This window comes from Castor canadensis, chromosome 7, assembly GCF_047511655.1.
Source record: "Castor canadensis chromosome 7, mCasCan1.hap1v2, whole genome shotgun sequence".
Lineage (NCBI taxonomy): Eukaryota > Metazoa > Chordata > Mammalia > Rodentia > Castoridae > Castor > Castor canadensis.
In genome coordinates this window covers 42870585-42886027 of record NC_133392.1, presented here as the reverse complement: position 1 = coordinate 42886027, position 15443 = coordinate 42870585, and the positions used below count along the sequence as shown (strand labels likewise).

Sequence of the window (15443 nt, the reverse complement as noted above, 5' to 3'; positions counted from 1 at the left end):
CCCTGAGTGCAAACCCCAGAACCACCAAAAGATTCATTCCCAAAAGTCAAAAAGATTTAGGAAAATATTTCTGAATTATAAGTCCTTTTAAATTAAAGCAAAAAAAATTTTTTTTAATTACTGGCTACATAGAGAACCAGAGATCTGCTCATGCTTGTAACAAACTTTTTCTCCAATGCTGTCCTCAAATTTCTCCTTTGATGAAGCTTTGATCATACACTCCAGGTAAAAAAGAGACTGTCAAAAGACCTCTGGCTCCTCCCATAAAAACAATTAGTTTAGAAGAATTACAATATGTTATAATTTAGCCCAAAAATTTGGTCAACATCAAAATGAAGAGTTTTTTTAAGTCATGTACAGTAGGGGAAGAATGGGGCTAGATTTTTATATCAACTTATAAACAACAAAAGTAATACAGATAATTCCCCACTTAAGATGACTCTCTCTACATATATATATTAAATATATTAATAATAATATAAATATAATAATATATAATATTATAATATATTTGTAATAAATATTATACATATATACACACTACACATATATATTTAACCTTTACAGTGATGCCAAAGTAATCAGCATTCAGTAAGAACTGTGATTCAAATTTTGAAATTCTATCTTATTGCCTAGTGATAAGTAGTCCAATTCTCTCTCACAATAATGAACAGGAAACAAGCAACATGCCACAGCTCCCTATGGTGCGAAGCTAGGATGTGTGGTAGGTTGGTAAGGGAGATTAAATTCATTTTCAACCTATGGGTATTTCAACTTGCAGATGGGTTTACCAGAATATAATTCCATCACAAGTGGAGGAGCATCTGCAAACATTTTCCTAGCTATTGTCTTCTGTGACGTCTAACATTGAAATTTTTAAAAGAAAATCAATCTTTTCTACTTATCTTTAAAAAATTTTTTTAATCTGTCGTATGAACAGTACCCCTGTACCTACTCCCTCTGTAGCCTCAGATGAACTGAAAAATTAATCCAAGTTTGAAAAAGAAAAAATAACCAGAACCCAAGGCAAACTCCTGATTCACCCAACAAGAACTTACTGAGACCCATGAGGAAAGAGAGCAAAGAGAACACTCTACTCCACCTCTGGAGCTCACACTACAGGCAAATAAGAAAGCCACAGAGTTGTCAAGCAGTAGCAAGTGCTGCAGACTGGCAGGGGAGGAATGGTGACTCAAGTAGCCCCAGAATATCTCCCTAATAAGGGGCCACTTGAGTAGATACCTGGAGAAGAATATCTCCCAAAGAGAGAAAAGAGTGCTCCACTCACTCCACCCTATCCAATCTACAGTCCTCCAAAACTTTCTATCTGCACACATCGTTGACACAGGGCTGAGACCTTCCGTAACTTTCCACTCCCTCTCACTCTCTCTCCTCTCCCTCTGTCCTAGAAGTCATTTCCCTGGGGTGACTATTTTGATCTCCCCACCACATGCAGATCCAGCATCACACACATCATACATTGTACTTCACCAAGCCCTAACCACAAGTATAATTAAACTATTATTTCTGTAATTTAATGACTACCCTGTCCCAATAAACTAACCTCCATGAGGGCAAAGGTCTTAATTGGTTGCACTCATTTTGCAACTCTAGTAGCTGAAAAGCCCAAAGTTCAGTAAACATTGGGAAGAAATTAAGGCTTCCTTCTCATGCTACCATGTTCTCTCTCAAGGACAGCCCATAGCTCCATTTTCCCGCTGTTTCCCACAGCTTTCCTTCCTGATAACAGAAATTAGGAACTGTAAAAAAGCCACACTGAAAAAACAAAGTCCCAGACTGAGCCTTGTAGACTTAGTGTTCAGTTTCATTTCATCTTATAGAGCTGTGTTCTAAAAGGAAAGCCACTGAAGCCATCACCCCTTCCTAAAATCACACAAGTCAGCCACAAGACACCCTTATAGGAGTAAATTAAAGTGAACTGTGTGTCCACAATTATTAGAATTTAAATAAAGATAAGGAAACCACTAACTCTGTGACAGGAAGTAAAGAGGAGCACGACAGTACTGTCACAGAGCAGGTAATTCAAATGTTACAGAAGCCACCATTTCTTAGCTCCCCTCACAGGTGGCAGATACTCTACTAAGTAATTTGCACACAGTACCTCAAGGACTTAACTGACCCACGTGACCCAGGACAGGAAGCAACCCGCAGAGCTCCAAATTTCTGCAAAGCATGCCAATTAGGACCCAATGTTCTAGCACCAAATGGACCTGTATCCAAAGTGCTGGTACCAAGTACAAGCCACTTAGCTGTTCAAGTCTGAGCTGCCCCAGCTTACAGTCCCAGTGAGGGAAAGTGACTGGTACAAGATGATGCAGCCTGTTGCTAAGTAGGTCCAGCCAACAACTTCAGTCCTGTTGGGTCATCCATCCTTCTGGCAAATTGAACTGCCACTCACAGAAGGTCCCTAAGACCCTCAGAATAAAAACCACAAGTCAAGCTTTCCTAAGAAAAACTGCATTGCTATAAAATAATCATAAAGTACCATTTAGAACTGAGCAAAGGCAAAACAGAAGGACTTTATCACTCCTGTTTGCAGCTGCCAGTTATCAGAGTTGCACAACAGCCTCTTGTCTCTGTGCTTCCAGGCAGCTCTTCTGAGCAGAAGCCCAGAAACACCACGGCCCTGGGTCCTGGCCAGCGGGGACTGAGCTAAACAGGCTAAAGAGCAGGCAGCTATGACACTCCTTTATCAAATACTCTGAAGGGCCAAAACCACAAGTTTGCATGCATAATCACTGTGTAGAAAAGCAAAGCAAGTGGAAGGAGGCCTGAGTCTTATTCACCCCTGCACCCTGATTTCTGTGATCTCTGCAGTAAGTATTAGCTATGTTAATGTGACTTTTCTGTGGCATCCAACCACCCCAACCCTTCCCCAAATTAGCCAGCTAACAACCGACAGCCTGCAATCAGAATACCACTCACAGCCACCACCAGGTCTGCCAGGCCAGACTAAGCTGGCAATTGCACACAGCTGGTGATATGAAGTGCTTTTGATGAAATCATCCTACATGGCCTCATGTCATCTTCAGGGCTTCAAACTAACATGCTAACACCCTGGAGTGGTGACACTCCAGAGAACTTCTGTTCTTACCACGAGCTCCAAAACAGTGAACCCTTAGATTATCAAGAGCCCCAGCTCAGCCTGAGCAGAATGGGTGCTACTCAACCCCACCACAGATGCCTCAGGGGCAACAGGCAGAGTAACTGATTAAGATGGGCTCCCACCAGTTAGGCCATAAATGGGTCCCCCAAAGGTGCTATGTGACAGCGATGCTCTATTTAAAATGGTAGTTACTTGATATGTGACTCCTGTTAAGTAAAAATCAAATGAGAATGTATACACAAGAGCACCTTGTGTGACTAAGAGCTGAACACTACGTCTATCACCTTGGGGTACTGACCACTCCTGAAGACTGAGGTGTGGGTGCAACATTACGGGTCTGTACCATTCTGGCAATAGGATCTTGACATAGAAAAAGCATTCTGAATCCAGTTGGGCCCAATTACACAGGTCCTTGAAAATCAAAAAGCGTTTCCTGGAATTGACCACAGAAGGATGGTCAGAGAGAAGATAAAGACAGAAAAGGGCTGTGAGCCGAAGAACACTGGCAGCCTCTCGAAGCTGAAAACAGCAAGGACTATTCATTCACTCAAGCATGTGACCCATGGCAGGCTTCTGGTCTACGAAAGTCTGAGACAATAAAGGTGTGCTGTTTTATGCTGCCCACTTTATGGTGATTAGTTACAGCAGCAATACAAACTAATAGAGGAGAAAGAAATGAACTACTTATAATTTTAAAGCTTTCTAGATATCTGCAGGAGCAGATCTGAGGCGCATTCCACAACCCTCTAACCCCAGAACTATACACAATCAACTTCACCATCAAAACCCTTTGCCTCCCCATACTATTTCTATGAATCCGAGCATCATACCCCTGATTCCGATACGACCAACTTATACATCTACTATGAAAAAACTTCCTCCCACTTACTTTGGCCGTCTGCATACTATATGTATCTCTCCTCATTGCCATATCAAGCATCCCCCCACAAATATAGAAATATGTCTTACAAAAGAGTTACTTTGATAGAGTAAAATATACAGGTTTAAGCCCTCTTATTTCTAGAGCTACAGGAATTGAACCTAATCCTAAGAACTCAAAATTCTTCGTGCTACCATATTACACTCAACTCTAAAGTAAGGTCAGCTAAATTAAGCTATAGGGCCCATACCCTGAAAATGTTGGTTTATATCCTTCCCGTACTAATCAACCCCACTGCCAAATTAATTATCTTACCCACTATAATTATAGGAACAATAATTACAATAATAAGCTCCCACTGGCTAATAATATGAGCGGGTCTAGAAATTAATATATTAGCATTCATCCCCCTACTAATCAATAAAGGAAACCCACAATCCACAGAAGCAGCAACTTCTACTGTATCTTAGATAGCTCTCACTTCAACTCTTATTTAGTTGGGAAGAAGGAAATTCTTTGCCCTCCCTTTTATGTCCAGATTCCCCAACACTCAGCTACCCCTGCCTGAAACCCCACATTCACTCTTCCACAGTTGACAAAAACTACTTACATGTCTAGACCCAACCCAAACGTCTCCTACAAAATGTCTTCCCTTTTAGCAGTCTCCAAGTGCTGAATGTAAGCTAGACTTGTGTGGTTTGGTCCCCTGTGTTGGATGGTGAACAAAACAAGGATTGAGGCTCATTTTTCTGTGTTAATCCAACACCTCACAAAGTGTTGGCAAGGCATTATGGTCAACGATTAGCCAGTGTTTACTCAACTGAATTGACTACTGACTAGCAGTAAACCTAAACTAAATGTAGTAAATCCTAGTTTTAAAACAATCTGGAATTTCAGCTCCATTCTAGTAATGATTCTTTCAATGGTAAAGAAACCAGAAGAGGAGACATGATGAAATTTGACTAAATGTTCACATGCTAAAGTCTGCATTGGTAAGGTGAGAGTCAGCAGCATTCTTTTAACAAAGACGATGAAAGTACCCACCTCTACAGTAATAATTATTTCCATGGCTGAGTTACAGGCCAAAGTCCTCAAATGCAGCCCAGTGTTTGAATGTGGCATCTTGTATAACTAACAACTTAACAAATCCTTATCCAACCATAGACACATGGAAGACACACTGCATTCTTCACGATTCTTTAAGCCAAAGCACACCATTGATTATTTTGTTGTTGTAATGTTTTCACTTTTAAAGTCTAATTTACTGAAGCAAAATTTGCATGCAGTAACCCATCCTTAATATTTTTAAGTTTTGTCAAATGTGTTGGCCCCCATGATTGAAACATGAAACATTTCATTTATTCACCCCCAATGGTTCTCTACTCCCTGTGTGGAGTCATCATTTGCTCCTGGCAATCATGACCTGTTTTTAACTCTATACTTCTCTTTTTCTAGAACATTATGTAAATGGAATCACACTGGTCATACTCCTGAGTTTGACTTTCACATAACAAAATTCATTTGATTCATCCACATAGTTACTGATGAGCAGCAGTCCATTGATAGACATAATGGTTTGTGTATCAATTCACTAACTGAAGGACAGCTGAGTTTTTACAATTTTGGAAAAGTCTTAAAAATATTAGCCTGCAGTTTTTTATGCAAAGGTTTTTACTTCTCTTTGACACATACCTGATTGGAAATGCTGCTCAACTCTAGAAGAAACCACCTCACTCTTTTCCAAAGAGCTTGTGCTATTTCCCATTTCTGCCAGCAATGGAAGAAAGTTCAAGTTGTTTTGCATCTTTGTTCCATATTTCTGGGGTTTGGCAACTTTTAATAGGTGTGTAATGGTATCTCATGTTTCTTTTTTTAACTCTTGATTTTGAAATAATTTTAGATTCAAGAAGTCTCAAAAATAATAGTATTTTCATATATCCCTCACCCAGCTTTCCCATCTTACATCACTATTATCAAAAGCAGGAACTTGGCATCATACAATACTATTAACAAAATAGGTTTCCTTAGAGCACTAGTTTTTCCTTTTTTCCTACATGGTTCTGTAAAATTGTATCATATGTATAGACATAAATAACCACACCAAAATCACAATATAAATCTGGTTCATCAAAGCACATTATATATTGAAATGATCACTTGATATTATTAACATCTTCTCCTACATGTACTTGGCAGATGATGATGATTTTCTTTTGCCTTTCTTCCCCCAACCAAATCAAAATATAAGTATCTACTCTCCAGCTGCTATGTACAAACCAAGGTTGACAAATTAGTTCACAAAAGTCCTATTTAGTACTCCTGTATTATATGGCAGGCCCTGCAACAGGCAGGGTAGATAAAACAGTGAACCAGAGAACAGTTTCTCCTGCCTTCAAAAGAACTCAGAGTGAGAAAGAGATTCACATGCACACAGTAGGACTGATAGAGATGAACCAATTAGAGTTGTAATACATATATACATGAACACAACACAAGAAATTTCCCTGTGGAGCTATCTTTATCTCAAACTAGCAAAGATGGCATGTTTCTCAAAAGAAAAAAAAAAAAACTGTGACAAGTACAATGAAAGAAAGCACAGTCTACTTAAGACCAGGAGGAGGGTCCTTATATGTGAGCCTCTTCCTTGGACTCGGTGTTCAAGTCCCTCAGCAGGAATAGGGCAACCAAGTAGCTGAACAACTGAGTATTAAGTATTTAACCAACCGATTCTCAAAGCAGAAGGACCTCAGACCTCCAAGGCTTAAGGATTTCAATGAAGACCACTTATCCTCTCTTTCAGTCAAAGCTTCATCCAGACTATGCACAGAATTAACAACTATCCATGTGATGTTCCCTCAGGGACACCCCTAGGTCCAAAAAGGTTCTTTCCAACAGCCTGCCATGGTGAACCAGGCTCCACCATTAGAGATACTTCAGTTGCAGAGGTCTGACTAGTCACATGGAAATGCAATCAGAAAGAGGGACATTTATTAGGAAGCCATCAGTGGCTTTCGCTTGTGTCTGCCATGACTTCCTCCTCCTGTCAGAGGGACCCACTCTTACAACATCTTTTAAGGTAGAATCACCCCTTCTCTTTTAGCCTGCACACATTTCTGTTACTAATCATTAATGCTATTTCTTCCCATGTCTCTTCCTATTCTATACCAGTGACCCCAATAGTCCTGACATCTGTACACAAAACTCCCATACAGTAGGTCAGCAATAAATGTTCTGTGGATATACAAGGTCTAACTATCAGACTGCAGGGTTGGAAGCCAGGCTCTGAGGGAGTGCATCATGAGATAGATGGGTCTGAATAAGAAAGAAATTGATTGAAAGCATGGTTCTCATGATCCATTAGGAAGCACACCACAAAGGAACTAAATGCAGAAGGAAGATGCCTGGATATCTGAGAGAAGGCAGGGGCAGAACCCACAGAGATGGTGTGAGGGAGCAGGCAACAAGCCCAGACCATTCTGGCACCGGCTAGGGCAAAAGCAGATATGCTTAGCTGGTGGAGAGGTGGGAGGGAGGGCAAGACAAGCTCTGTCTCTATGACACCATTTCTAAGGACACCTGCCATGAGATGGGCTGGGGGAAGACTCTGAGTTCAAGAGGCAGCAAGCATTTACAATCAGCTGAGGAGACTGTAGCAAATAGTCTCTTTCCAGAAAGACCTCATCTTTCCTAAACTGTCACATACCACTTCCGGAGCCCTCTGTGCACAAGGCAATGACCTAGGTTTGGCAGTCTGTGAAACGGGCTCCCATCTTGCAGGTTCTCCTGAGCCAGCTCTGGGGAGGTTCACAGGCTACTAGGGAGCTGAAGCGAAAAATCAGACATTGCTCTTGGCCCTTCGCTGTAAGTGAGCCTCTACCATAGCCACTTGACATTTAGTGATTCATTAATGCAAGCACTCCCAAAACGTTAAATGTTTAGCAATCTAAATTTTAAATTATCAGAAGATTTCAGCCCATGTTTCCAGTAACACTGACTGTTGCAATCAATCACTTGGCTTTTCAAGCAGGACTTTTTCCTAACAGGCAATATACCGACCTTTGCCATCCACAGCAGCCCAAGTTAATACGTGGACATCTGGAAAAGAAAGAGAAAGGCACCACAGTTAGAAGCACTTCTCCCTACTGGAACACGTAGCATACTTCCAGGACAGCTAGCCCAGGGAACTTCTAGGGAATGACCTGAAATATACCCCAAAATAGGGATATCCCCAGTCACACAAGTTCATTACACTATTGCTTCTCTCTCTGTCCTAATCAAGTGTTTAACTGAGAAAGACCCTGCTTCCTGGTTTCGTAGTGCACCACAAGATAAAGACAGAAACTGGCAACCATAGACAGTTGACAGGCTTCTGGGGAAAATCACCAAAGCCAGTAAAACTGCCCCTCCCAGCTCCAATTTGGAAGGTCACCCAAAGATCACAGCTGAGGCTCCCAAACAAGTACCCCTTCTCTCTACCCAGTGCTCCCTCCCCCAACCCATCCAAAACCCAAACAGTCCTCCCACCAGTTCAGTTAGAAATGGACAATACAAGGTGTGAACGACACACAGGTGTTCACCCAGAGGTTGAAATAACAGCTCAAGGTCACTCACAGGCCCTTGATTATTTCAAGGTACTTGGTACTCAGTCACACAAAGATATCACGATAATTATTAAAAGATAACTCTAAATATCACATTAAATACAGTCATTAATAAATGAAACCATCATTAAGCTTTGTATTAAGCTCAAAATTAAGACACTTAAGCCCAAACTATTTTTATTATACATAACATTTTTCAAAGTATAAGATACTTTGGCACAAATATGCCTCAGCACTGTTTCACAAAAGAAACTGGAACTGGGTTATCCTTCAATGACAGGATGCTGCCAGGGAGTGGCAGGGACTGTTTATAAAATGACCCCAGAGGAAAGGTCATGCCCATGTATTTTCAAACCCATGAAAAATAACTACACATCAAAGCAAGCATTAAATTTCATTTCCATCTTCCTCCTACCCAAAAGGAAGCATATTGTTAAGTTCAAAAGACCCAAACAAGTTATCAAAAACTGCCTGTGAGCACCAAACAAAAGATAGTTTATTTATCTACAAATTCTAAAAATGCAATTCATTGCAGTTATGCCTCTGCCTACATGTTACTGTGTTTTGTCATACATATTTCTAAATCATTTAAGTAAGAAATGCTCATTTTTTCCTAGCTAACTAAGGGCAAGGAGATAGGAAACTAACATTTTGGTGCTTGTCTCCTGCTATGGTTTGAATATGCCCCCAAAACATGAGGTTATGAGGGTAGGACTCCCAGGAGGGCACTGGAGACTTTATAAGGAGAGAGAACCACGGCTAGCACCCTTGCTGTCTCACTATGTGATGCCTTCCACCATGTTACAATGCAGCAAGAAGTCCCTCAACAGCACCTGGCACCACTGGGCTCCTGGATTTCCTAAATCCCAGAACTGTTAGCCCAACAAACTTTTATCTTTTGTAATAACCTCATCTCAGGTATTTTGCTACAGCAATAGAAAACAGCCTAAGACATCTACCTGCCATGTGTATCAAACCTTGAGTTTGCTAAATGTCCTTTAACAGCCGATCTTTCTTTCATCTTAATAAAACTCCTACTTTTGTAACTGACACCCAGAATAAGTACCATAGTTACCAGACTCTCTTGCAGCTAGGTATCTGGCTGTGTGGCTAGGCTCCAGCCTAGTGGTTCTCACGGTGTAAGCTGTGGACCCCTAAAAATCCCAAAACCCTTCTAGGTAGTCCATGTGGCCAGAAATAAATATTTTCACACTAAGACATTATTTGCCTTTTTCTTTTTTTTTTTTGCAGTACTGTGGCTTGGACTCAGGGCCTACATTTTGAGCCATTCCACCAGCCCTTTTTTGTGAAGGGTTTTGTCAAGACAGAGTCTTGCAAACTATTTGCCCAGGCTGGCTTCGAACAGTGATCCTCCTGATCTCTGCCTCCTGAGTAGCTAGGATTATAGGTGTGGACCACCTGCACCCACCAGCTATTTGTCTTTTTAATGTTCATGCTGTCATGAGTGTAACTAACCATGGAGTATTTTTTATTTTTTTAAGATGACATGACACATGATACTGGAAACAGACTGACTACAGAGCAGACTTGAGAACCTGGCTGTCTTCTATTTAGCCAGACATGAAATAGTGGTAGTCTTCTCATTAATTACTAGGAAATAGTTTTTATAAAATTAATTTATGGGCTGTAGTGCACCTTCCCAGCACACACAAGGCCCTAGGTTTGATCCCTGGAACTACAAATTTTAAAAAAGTAATTTATGTTAACATATAATGTTTATTAAGTTTTAAAATGAATTCATAATTTTTTAAATTTCTATAGAGAAAATATTTGTGCTTAGTTCCAATTGCTATTGTGACAAATCACTACAAATTTGGTGGCTTTAAATTAATACAAATTTACTATCTCATAGTTCTGGAAGTCAGAAGTCCAAAAATGGGTCTGACAGGGCTCAAATCAAGACGCTGACAAAGCAGGGCTTCTCCTGGAGGCCCTAAAGGAGAAGGTGTCCCTGCAGAGCCCTTAGATGGGGTCTGCCTTCCAGCAACACTTCAATTCCACTGTCACTTCAGTCCTCCCATGTCCTCCTGACTCTGACGCCCTGAACTCCTCTTACAAAGGCTCCTAGGATGACACATGCCTAGCACTCACCCCTTATTTAGGAGAATGCAAATATTCCCTAATCTCAAGATCCTTACCATACCCACCTGCAGTCTCTCCTGCTACAGGAGGCAACATACGCACAGGTTCTGGGGATTAGGGACCACCCCAGCATGACAGATCAATGTAGTTATCGGACCTGGAAAGCAAAAGGCTGGAAATCTAAGTGGTTAACCAAAGCCACACAGACGGAGTAGAACTTCAACTGGCTACCAATGAACATGCTACGCCTTCCTCTGTACCATGCTGCCAACCCCTGAACACCCGACTGCAGCAAAAGCAAAGAAAAATTATTCCATGGCCATTTTTGAAGGCATCAAATAAAGAGTACAATGACAAGCATTCAGAGGTGAATGTGGTGAACAGAACAGAGGACACATTGCGAGGAAGGTGTTTAAAATAAGCTGAACTTTTCAACTCTCGCTTAGAAATACACTTACTATGTGGCAGGAGAGAGGAGGACAGTATTGTAGATGGCTAAGAGCTGCAGAGCCCAGGCAGAGAGAGATGAGATCTCTCTGATCTCCCTCCAGATCTCACTGCAGGGAATGGGGACATGACCATGACAGGTGTTTTTGAGGCCCAGAAAGCACACAGCCAAGCATTGCCTGGGTTCCATGATGTGGCCTGGTGACCAAGTGCAGAGCCATGATCACTCATCTTGACAATACAGGCAAACCCCGGTTTTAAGCGTCCTAACCAACATAGCTACCTGAAAGACCACATTCTCGGACTCTCTCTGTATCTGTTGACGTGAGAATCACAATTTCACAGTAGGAAAGAAACTGTACTCAGATTAACTCTGAACTCTGTTACAGTCAGGCTGATGATCCAAACTATACATAGGAAAGCTGGGAGGTAGAAAGAATTGATTGCTTCTTTGCTACGTTAACTGCCCAGCCCAGGCCAATAAAACCAAAGTAGTGGTGATCACATTCCTTCCCCCATCAAGCAGCCTGAACCAGGGAATGATGGCTTCCTGGCCCAGAAGGCTGGCCAGGGCTCCCTGGAGAAGCGTGGCCATCCCTGGCAAGCTTCTCCAGTTCCAAGCTTCACTCTCCCAGTTCCCTTCGTGCAGCTTTTGGAGCGCTTAGCTAACCCAACCATTTGGAAAGCAAAACCCTACAGTAGCACCTGAACTGACAACCAACAAAAACCCAAGGTTGTGAGGGCACAGATGGAAGGGACTACCATTCAAATTTGCTACCCAAAGATAGCAGAACCTTCTGCATTTGTATTTCCTATGTGAAAGCACAAAGCCAATACCACAAAATCTTCAAAGACCCTCTGATTACAGAGCTCAGCAATGTCTTCCCATCCACGACTGCACTAGTATTACAAACATCATACCTGTGACCTACAAAGCATAAAGACTGAGATTACAGACATGCCTAATGTATCACTTTTATCATGAAATCCAAACCTGTCAGAGCTGTGTAGCCTCTAAAAAGGTCTGGTTGCCTAAAGGTGATTATTCTGTTGCAGAATGAATAAAAAAAACCTATTAATTCAGCTACCTCACTTGACATTCATTTAAAATTTTTTCCATAAGCCAAATCCCCAAGCAACTTAACATTCCATAAACCAAAACCTTCATGCTGTGCCCCATGCCTATTAACGAGACATAGAATGTGCAGACATGGCGCTCACAGAGATGAGGCCTCTAAGTCACAGCAGTCAACATCTATCTCCTGCTCTCAGTGTGGGAAGAAAGGCATCCACAGGTACAGCACCATTCATTTTTAACCTAGGATTCCAAGTAGAAAGAGATGACACTTGTCAGAAAATAGACTTGGAGGCCTAACAAACTGGTGGTGTATAATGACTTATTCCAAGAGTAGTAATTCCAATTTCCAAAGATTCGATAGATTAACAAGAAAAGAACCTGGGCAAAAGTATAAGGATACAATTGGCAGCATGCATACAGACGTGGTTCTGCAGGCTTTCAAAGAGATCACTATTCCAGTATTTTCTTATCCTGAGGTGACATAAAGCAAAGTAGTTTACCCTTTAAAGTGTGAAGGGTTTCAGAAAATTGATCAAGGGCATGTACAGAGAACTGGTTAAAAAAATTTACTTGGGCACTCCTGATTGGGGAATCAGGATGGATTGGGCATTTGCAGACCTTTCTATTGTAATTAGAATCTGCATAAAATCTACAATGCTATTGTTTTAAAAGCTTTGTAATGCAATGCTTCACTCCAGGTAAAGAAACAAATCCCCTGAGATCATGGCAAAAACAGTGCACTGACACCCCAGAAAGAGCACTGAGGAGAGGCAAGGAAGAAAGGGCAGGTGCCCTGGAGCAGCGAGGGGCACAGAAGGCACAGGTGTCTCTAGTTTGAGCAGGTAGGAAAACCCTGAATGAAACCAGGATTGGAGAAGAAACAAAACTGGACCTGGTCTGTGGCGTTCCGGTGGTCCCAGATGGAACAAACACAGATCTCAGAGGCAATGCCTCAAGATTTGAAGACATAATTATCAAGTGAAACAAATTATTTGTGGGCTGGAGTCTCATTATGTTGTACATGCTGGTCTGAAACTCCTGGACTCAGGGATCGTCCTGCCTCAGCCTCCCCAGTCACAGGAGTCACCACACCCAGCTCATTTTCAAGGGAATATTGGCAAACTATCCAAACGCAGCATGCACACCAAGAAGGATGCACACACACAGATCGAGACCTCCAAGGATCTCAGACTCTGCTGTCATTCAATATAGGATACGGGATAACTCTGCTTAAATATATACTTATTAAAAATATGAACAATGGAATAAAAGGTGAACAAGCAGAAAGAGACCATAAAAAATATTCAGATACAGTTGAAGCAGAAATAGAGCTTTTAGACTGGCAGAGTGGCTCAAGTGGTAGAGCACCTCCCTAGCAAGCCTGAGGCCCTAAGTTTAAACCCTAGTACTGCCAAAAAAACAAAAAATCTAAAGAAATAAGATACAGATATAATCACTAAAATTAAAAACCCAGTGAATGCGTTAATCAGAAGATTCAACAGAGGATTATTGACTTCAAAGCTAAGTCTTAAGAAATTACCCAGAAAAACAAGAAAACAAAAGAAAAGAGGCATGAGAGGTATAAAGAAGTCTAAGCATCCACACAGGACGTGGAGAAGACAGCACTGAAGCACTGATCACTGAGAAACTTTGAAAACTGATAAACGGCACAATTTCCAGATGCATGAGGCACAACAAATACAAACAGAACAAAAACTGGCTGCAGCAAAACTGCAGAACACCAAAGACAATCTTAGAATAAGTCAAAGCATCTATTAAAGAATGGCAAACAAAAGTCCTAACAGATCAGATGTCCAAAGAGTAAAAACAAAAGCCAGGATAGCACAATGGATCAGGGTGTCCATGATGCTGACAGGAAGTAACATCAAGTGAGCAATAAGAGGGAAACAAAGATGTTTCAGAAACCAAAACTTAGGGCCAAGCATAGTGGCTCATGCCTGTAATTCCAGCTTCTTGGGAAGTGACGATAAGAACTGAGGTTCAAAGCCAGCCCAAGAAGGGGGAAAAAAGTTAGTGAAATCCCCCATCTTAAATGCCAAGTGTGGTGGTCCACATCAATAATTCCAGTTTCATGGAAAGAATAGGTAGGAGGATCACAGTCTGAAGCTGGTCCTGGGCAAAAAAATATGAAACCCTATGTGAAAAATAACTAAAGCAAAAAAGGTTGCAGATGTGGTTCAAATGGTAGAAGCACTTTCCCAGAAAGTCTTAGGCTCTGAGTTAAAATCCCAGTACTGCCAGAGAAAAAAACCAAACAAACAAACAAGAGATTCTCAGGAAAGAAAATTCTGCAGAGGCAAGTCTGATGAGAGGAAGGGTGCAGGATGGAAGAAGGGAAAAGGAACAAAAAGTGGTAAGCACATAAGGTCAAATCAGTGTCATTCCTAAATAACATTTGTGTGATTTTTATGTGAAACAAATGAGAAATACTGATAAGCATATGAATACAGAAAGAGTGATACTCAAACAGATGTCCTATGAGGTTTGTAGAATTCTGGAAAAGAATCAGAATATCTTAAACTGGCTTTTAAACTATCTAGTGTTCGTTCATGGTAAACATTAGAAGAACGGCAAGAACGTAACTGCAAAACCAGCAGAGAAAAAAATCAAATTGAGTGAGCACACAAAACAAAACCTTCAAACTAAAACAATGAACCTTAGCCACAAAAATGGAACACAGGAAGTTAAAAGAAATGGTAAGAGCAGACGATGTAGTAAATACCTGTAATTCCAGCTACTCAGGAGGAGGCAGGAAGATTCCAAGTTCAAGGCCAGCTCTGACAAAGTTAGTGAGACCTTGGTCTCAAGAGCAGGCCTAGGGCTGGGGACATATCTCAAGAGGCACACAACTTGCCTAGCTGAGGTAAGGGAGGAAAGGAGAAAGGAGGATTTGTTAGATTAGATTTCAATAAACAAAACAAACAAGCTACATTGGGCATGCAAGAAAAGACTAAAAGAATATGGGTGTGGTAGTACATGTCTATAATCCCAGCATTCAGGAGGCTGAGGTAGGAGGATCAAAAGTTCAGGACTGCACGTTCTAGATCAGCCTGGGCTACAAAGAAAAAAATCTGTTTTAAAATAAATTGAATGAAAGGAGAGAGGGGGCAGGAGGAGAAAAGACTGAAAGATTTATCTACATTAAAATTATGAACTCTGTTCTCCAAAGGATGCTAAAAAAAAAGA

At 41.2% G+C, this 15443-nt stretch overlaps 1 protein-coding gene across 17 annotated transcripts in view; it reads right to left on the bottom strand.

Annotated features, from left to right (window-relative positions):
* Positions 1–15443, bottom strand: part of Sgms1 (sphingomyelin synthase 1) — a 292465-nt gene that overhangs the window by 164992 nt on the left and 112030 nt on the right. For 16 of the 17 annotated variants that reach the window (XM_074078860.1, XM_074078858.1, XM_074078859.1 and 13 more), the window contains one exon: positions 8064–8102. The exons of the other annotated variant lie outside the window; for it this stretch is intronic. The gene's annotated coding sequence lies outside the window, so the exon portion shown is untranslated. The remainder of the gene's footprint in view (positions 1–8063; positions 8103–15443) is intronic. 17 annotated transcript variants of the gene reach the window in all.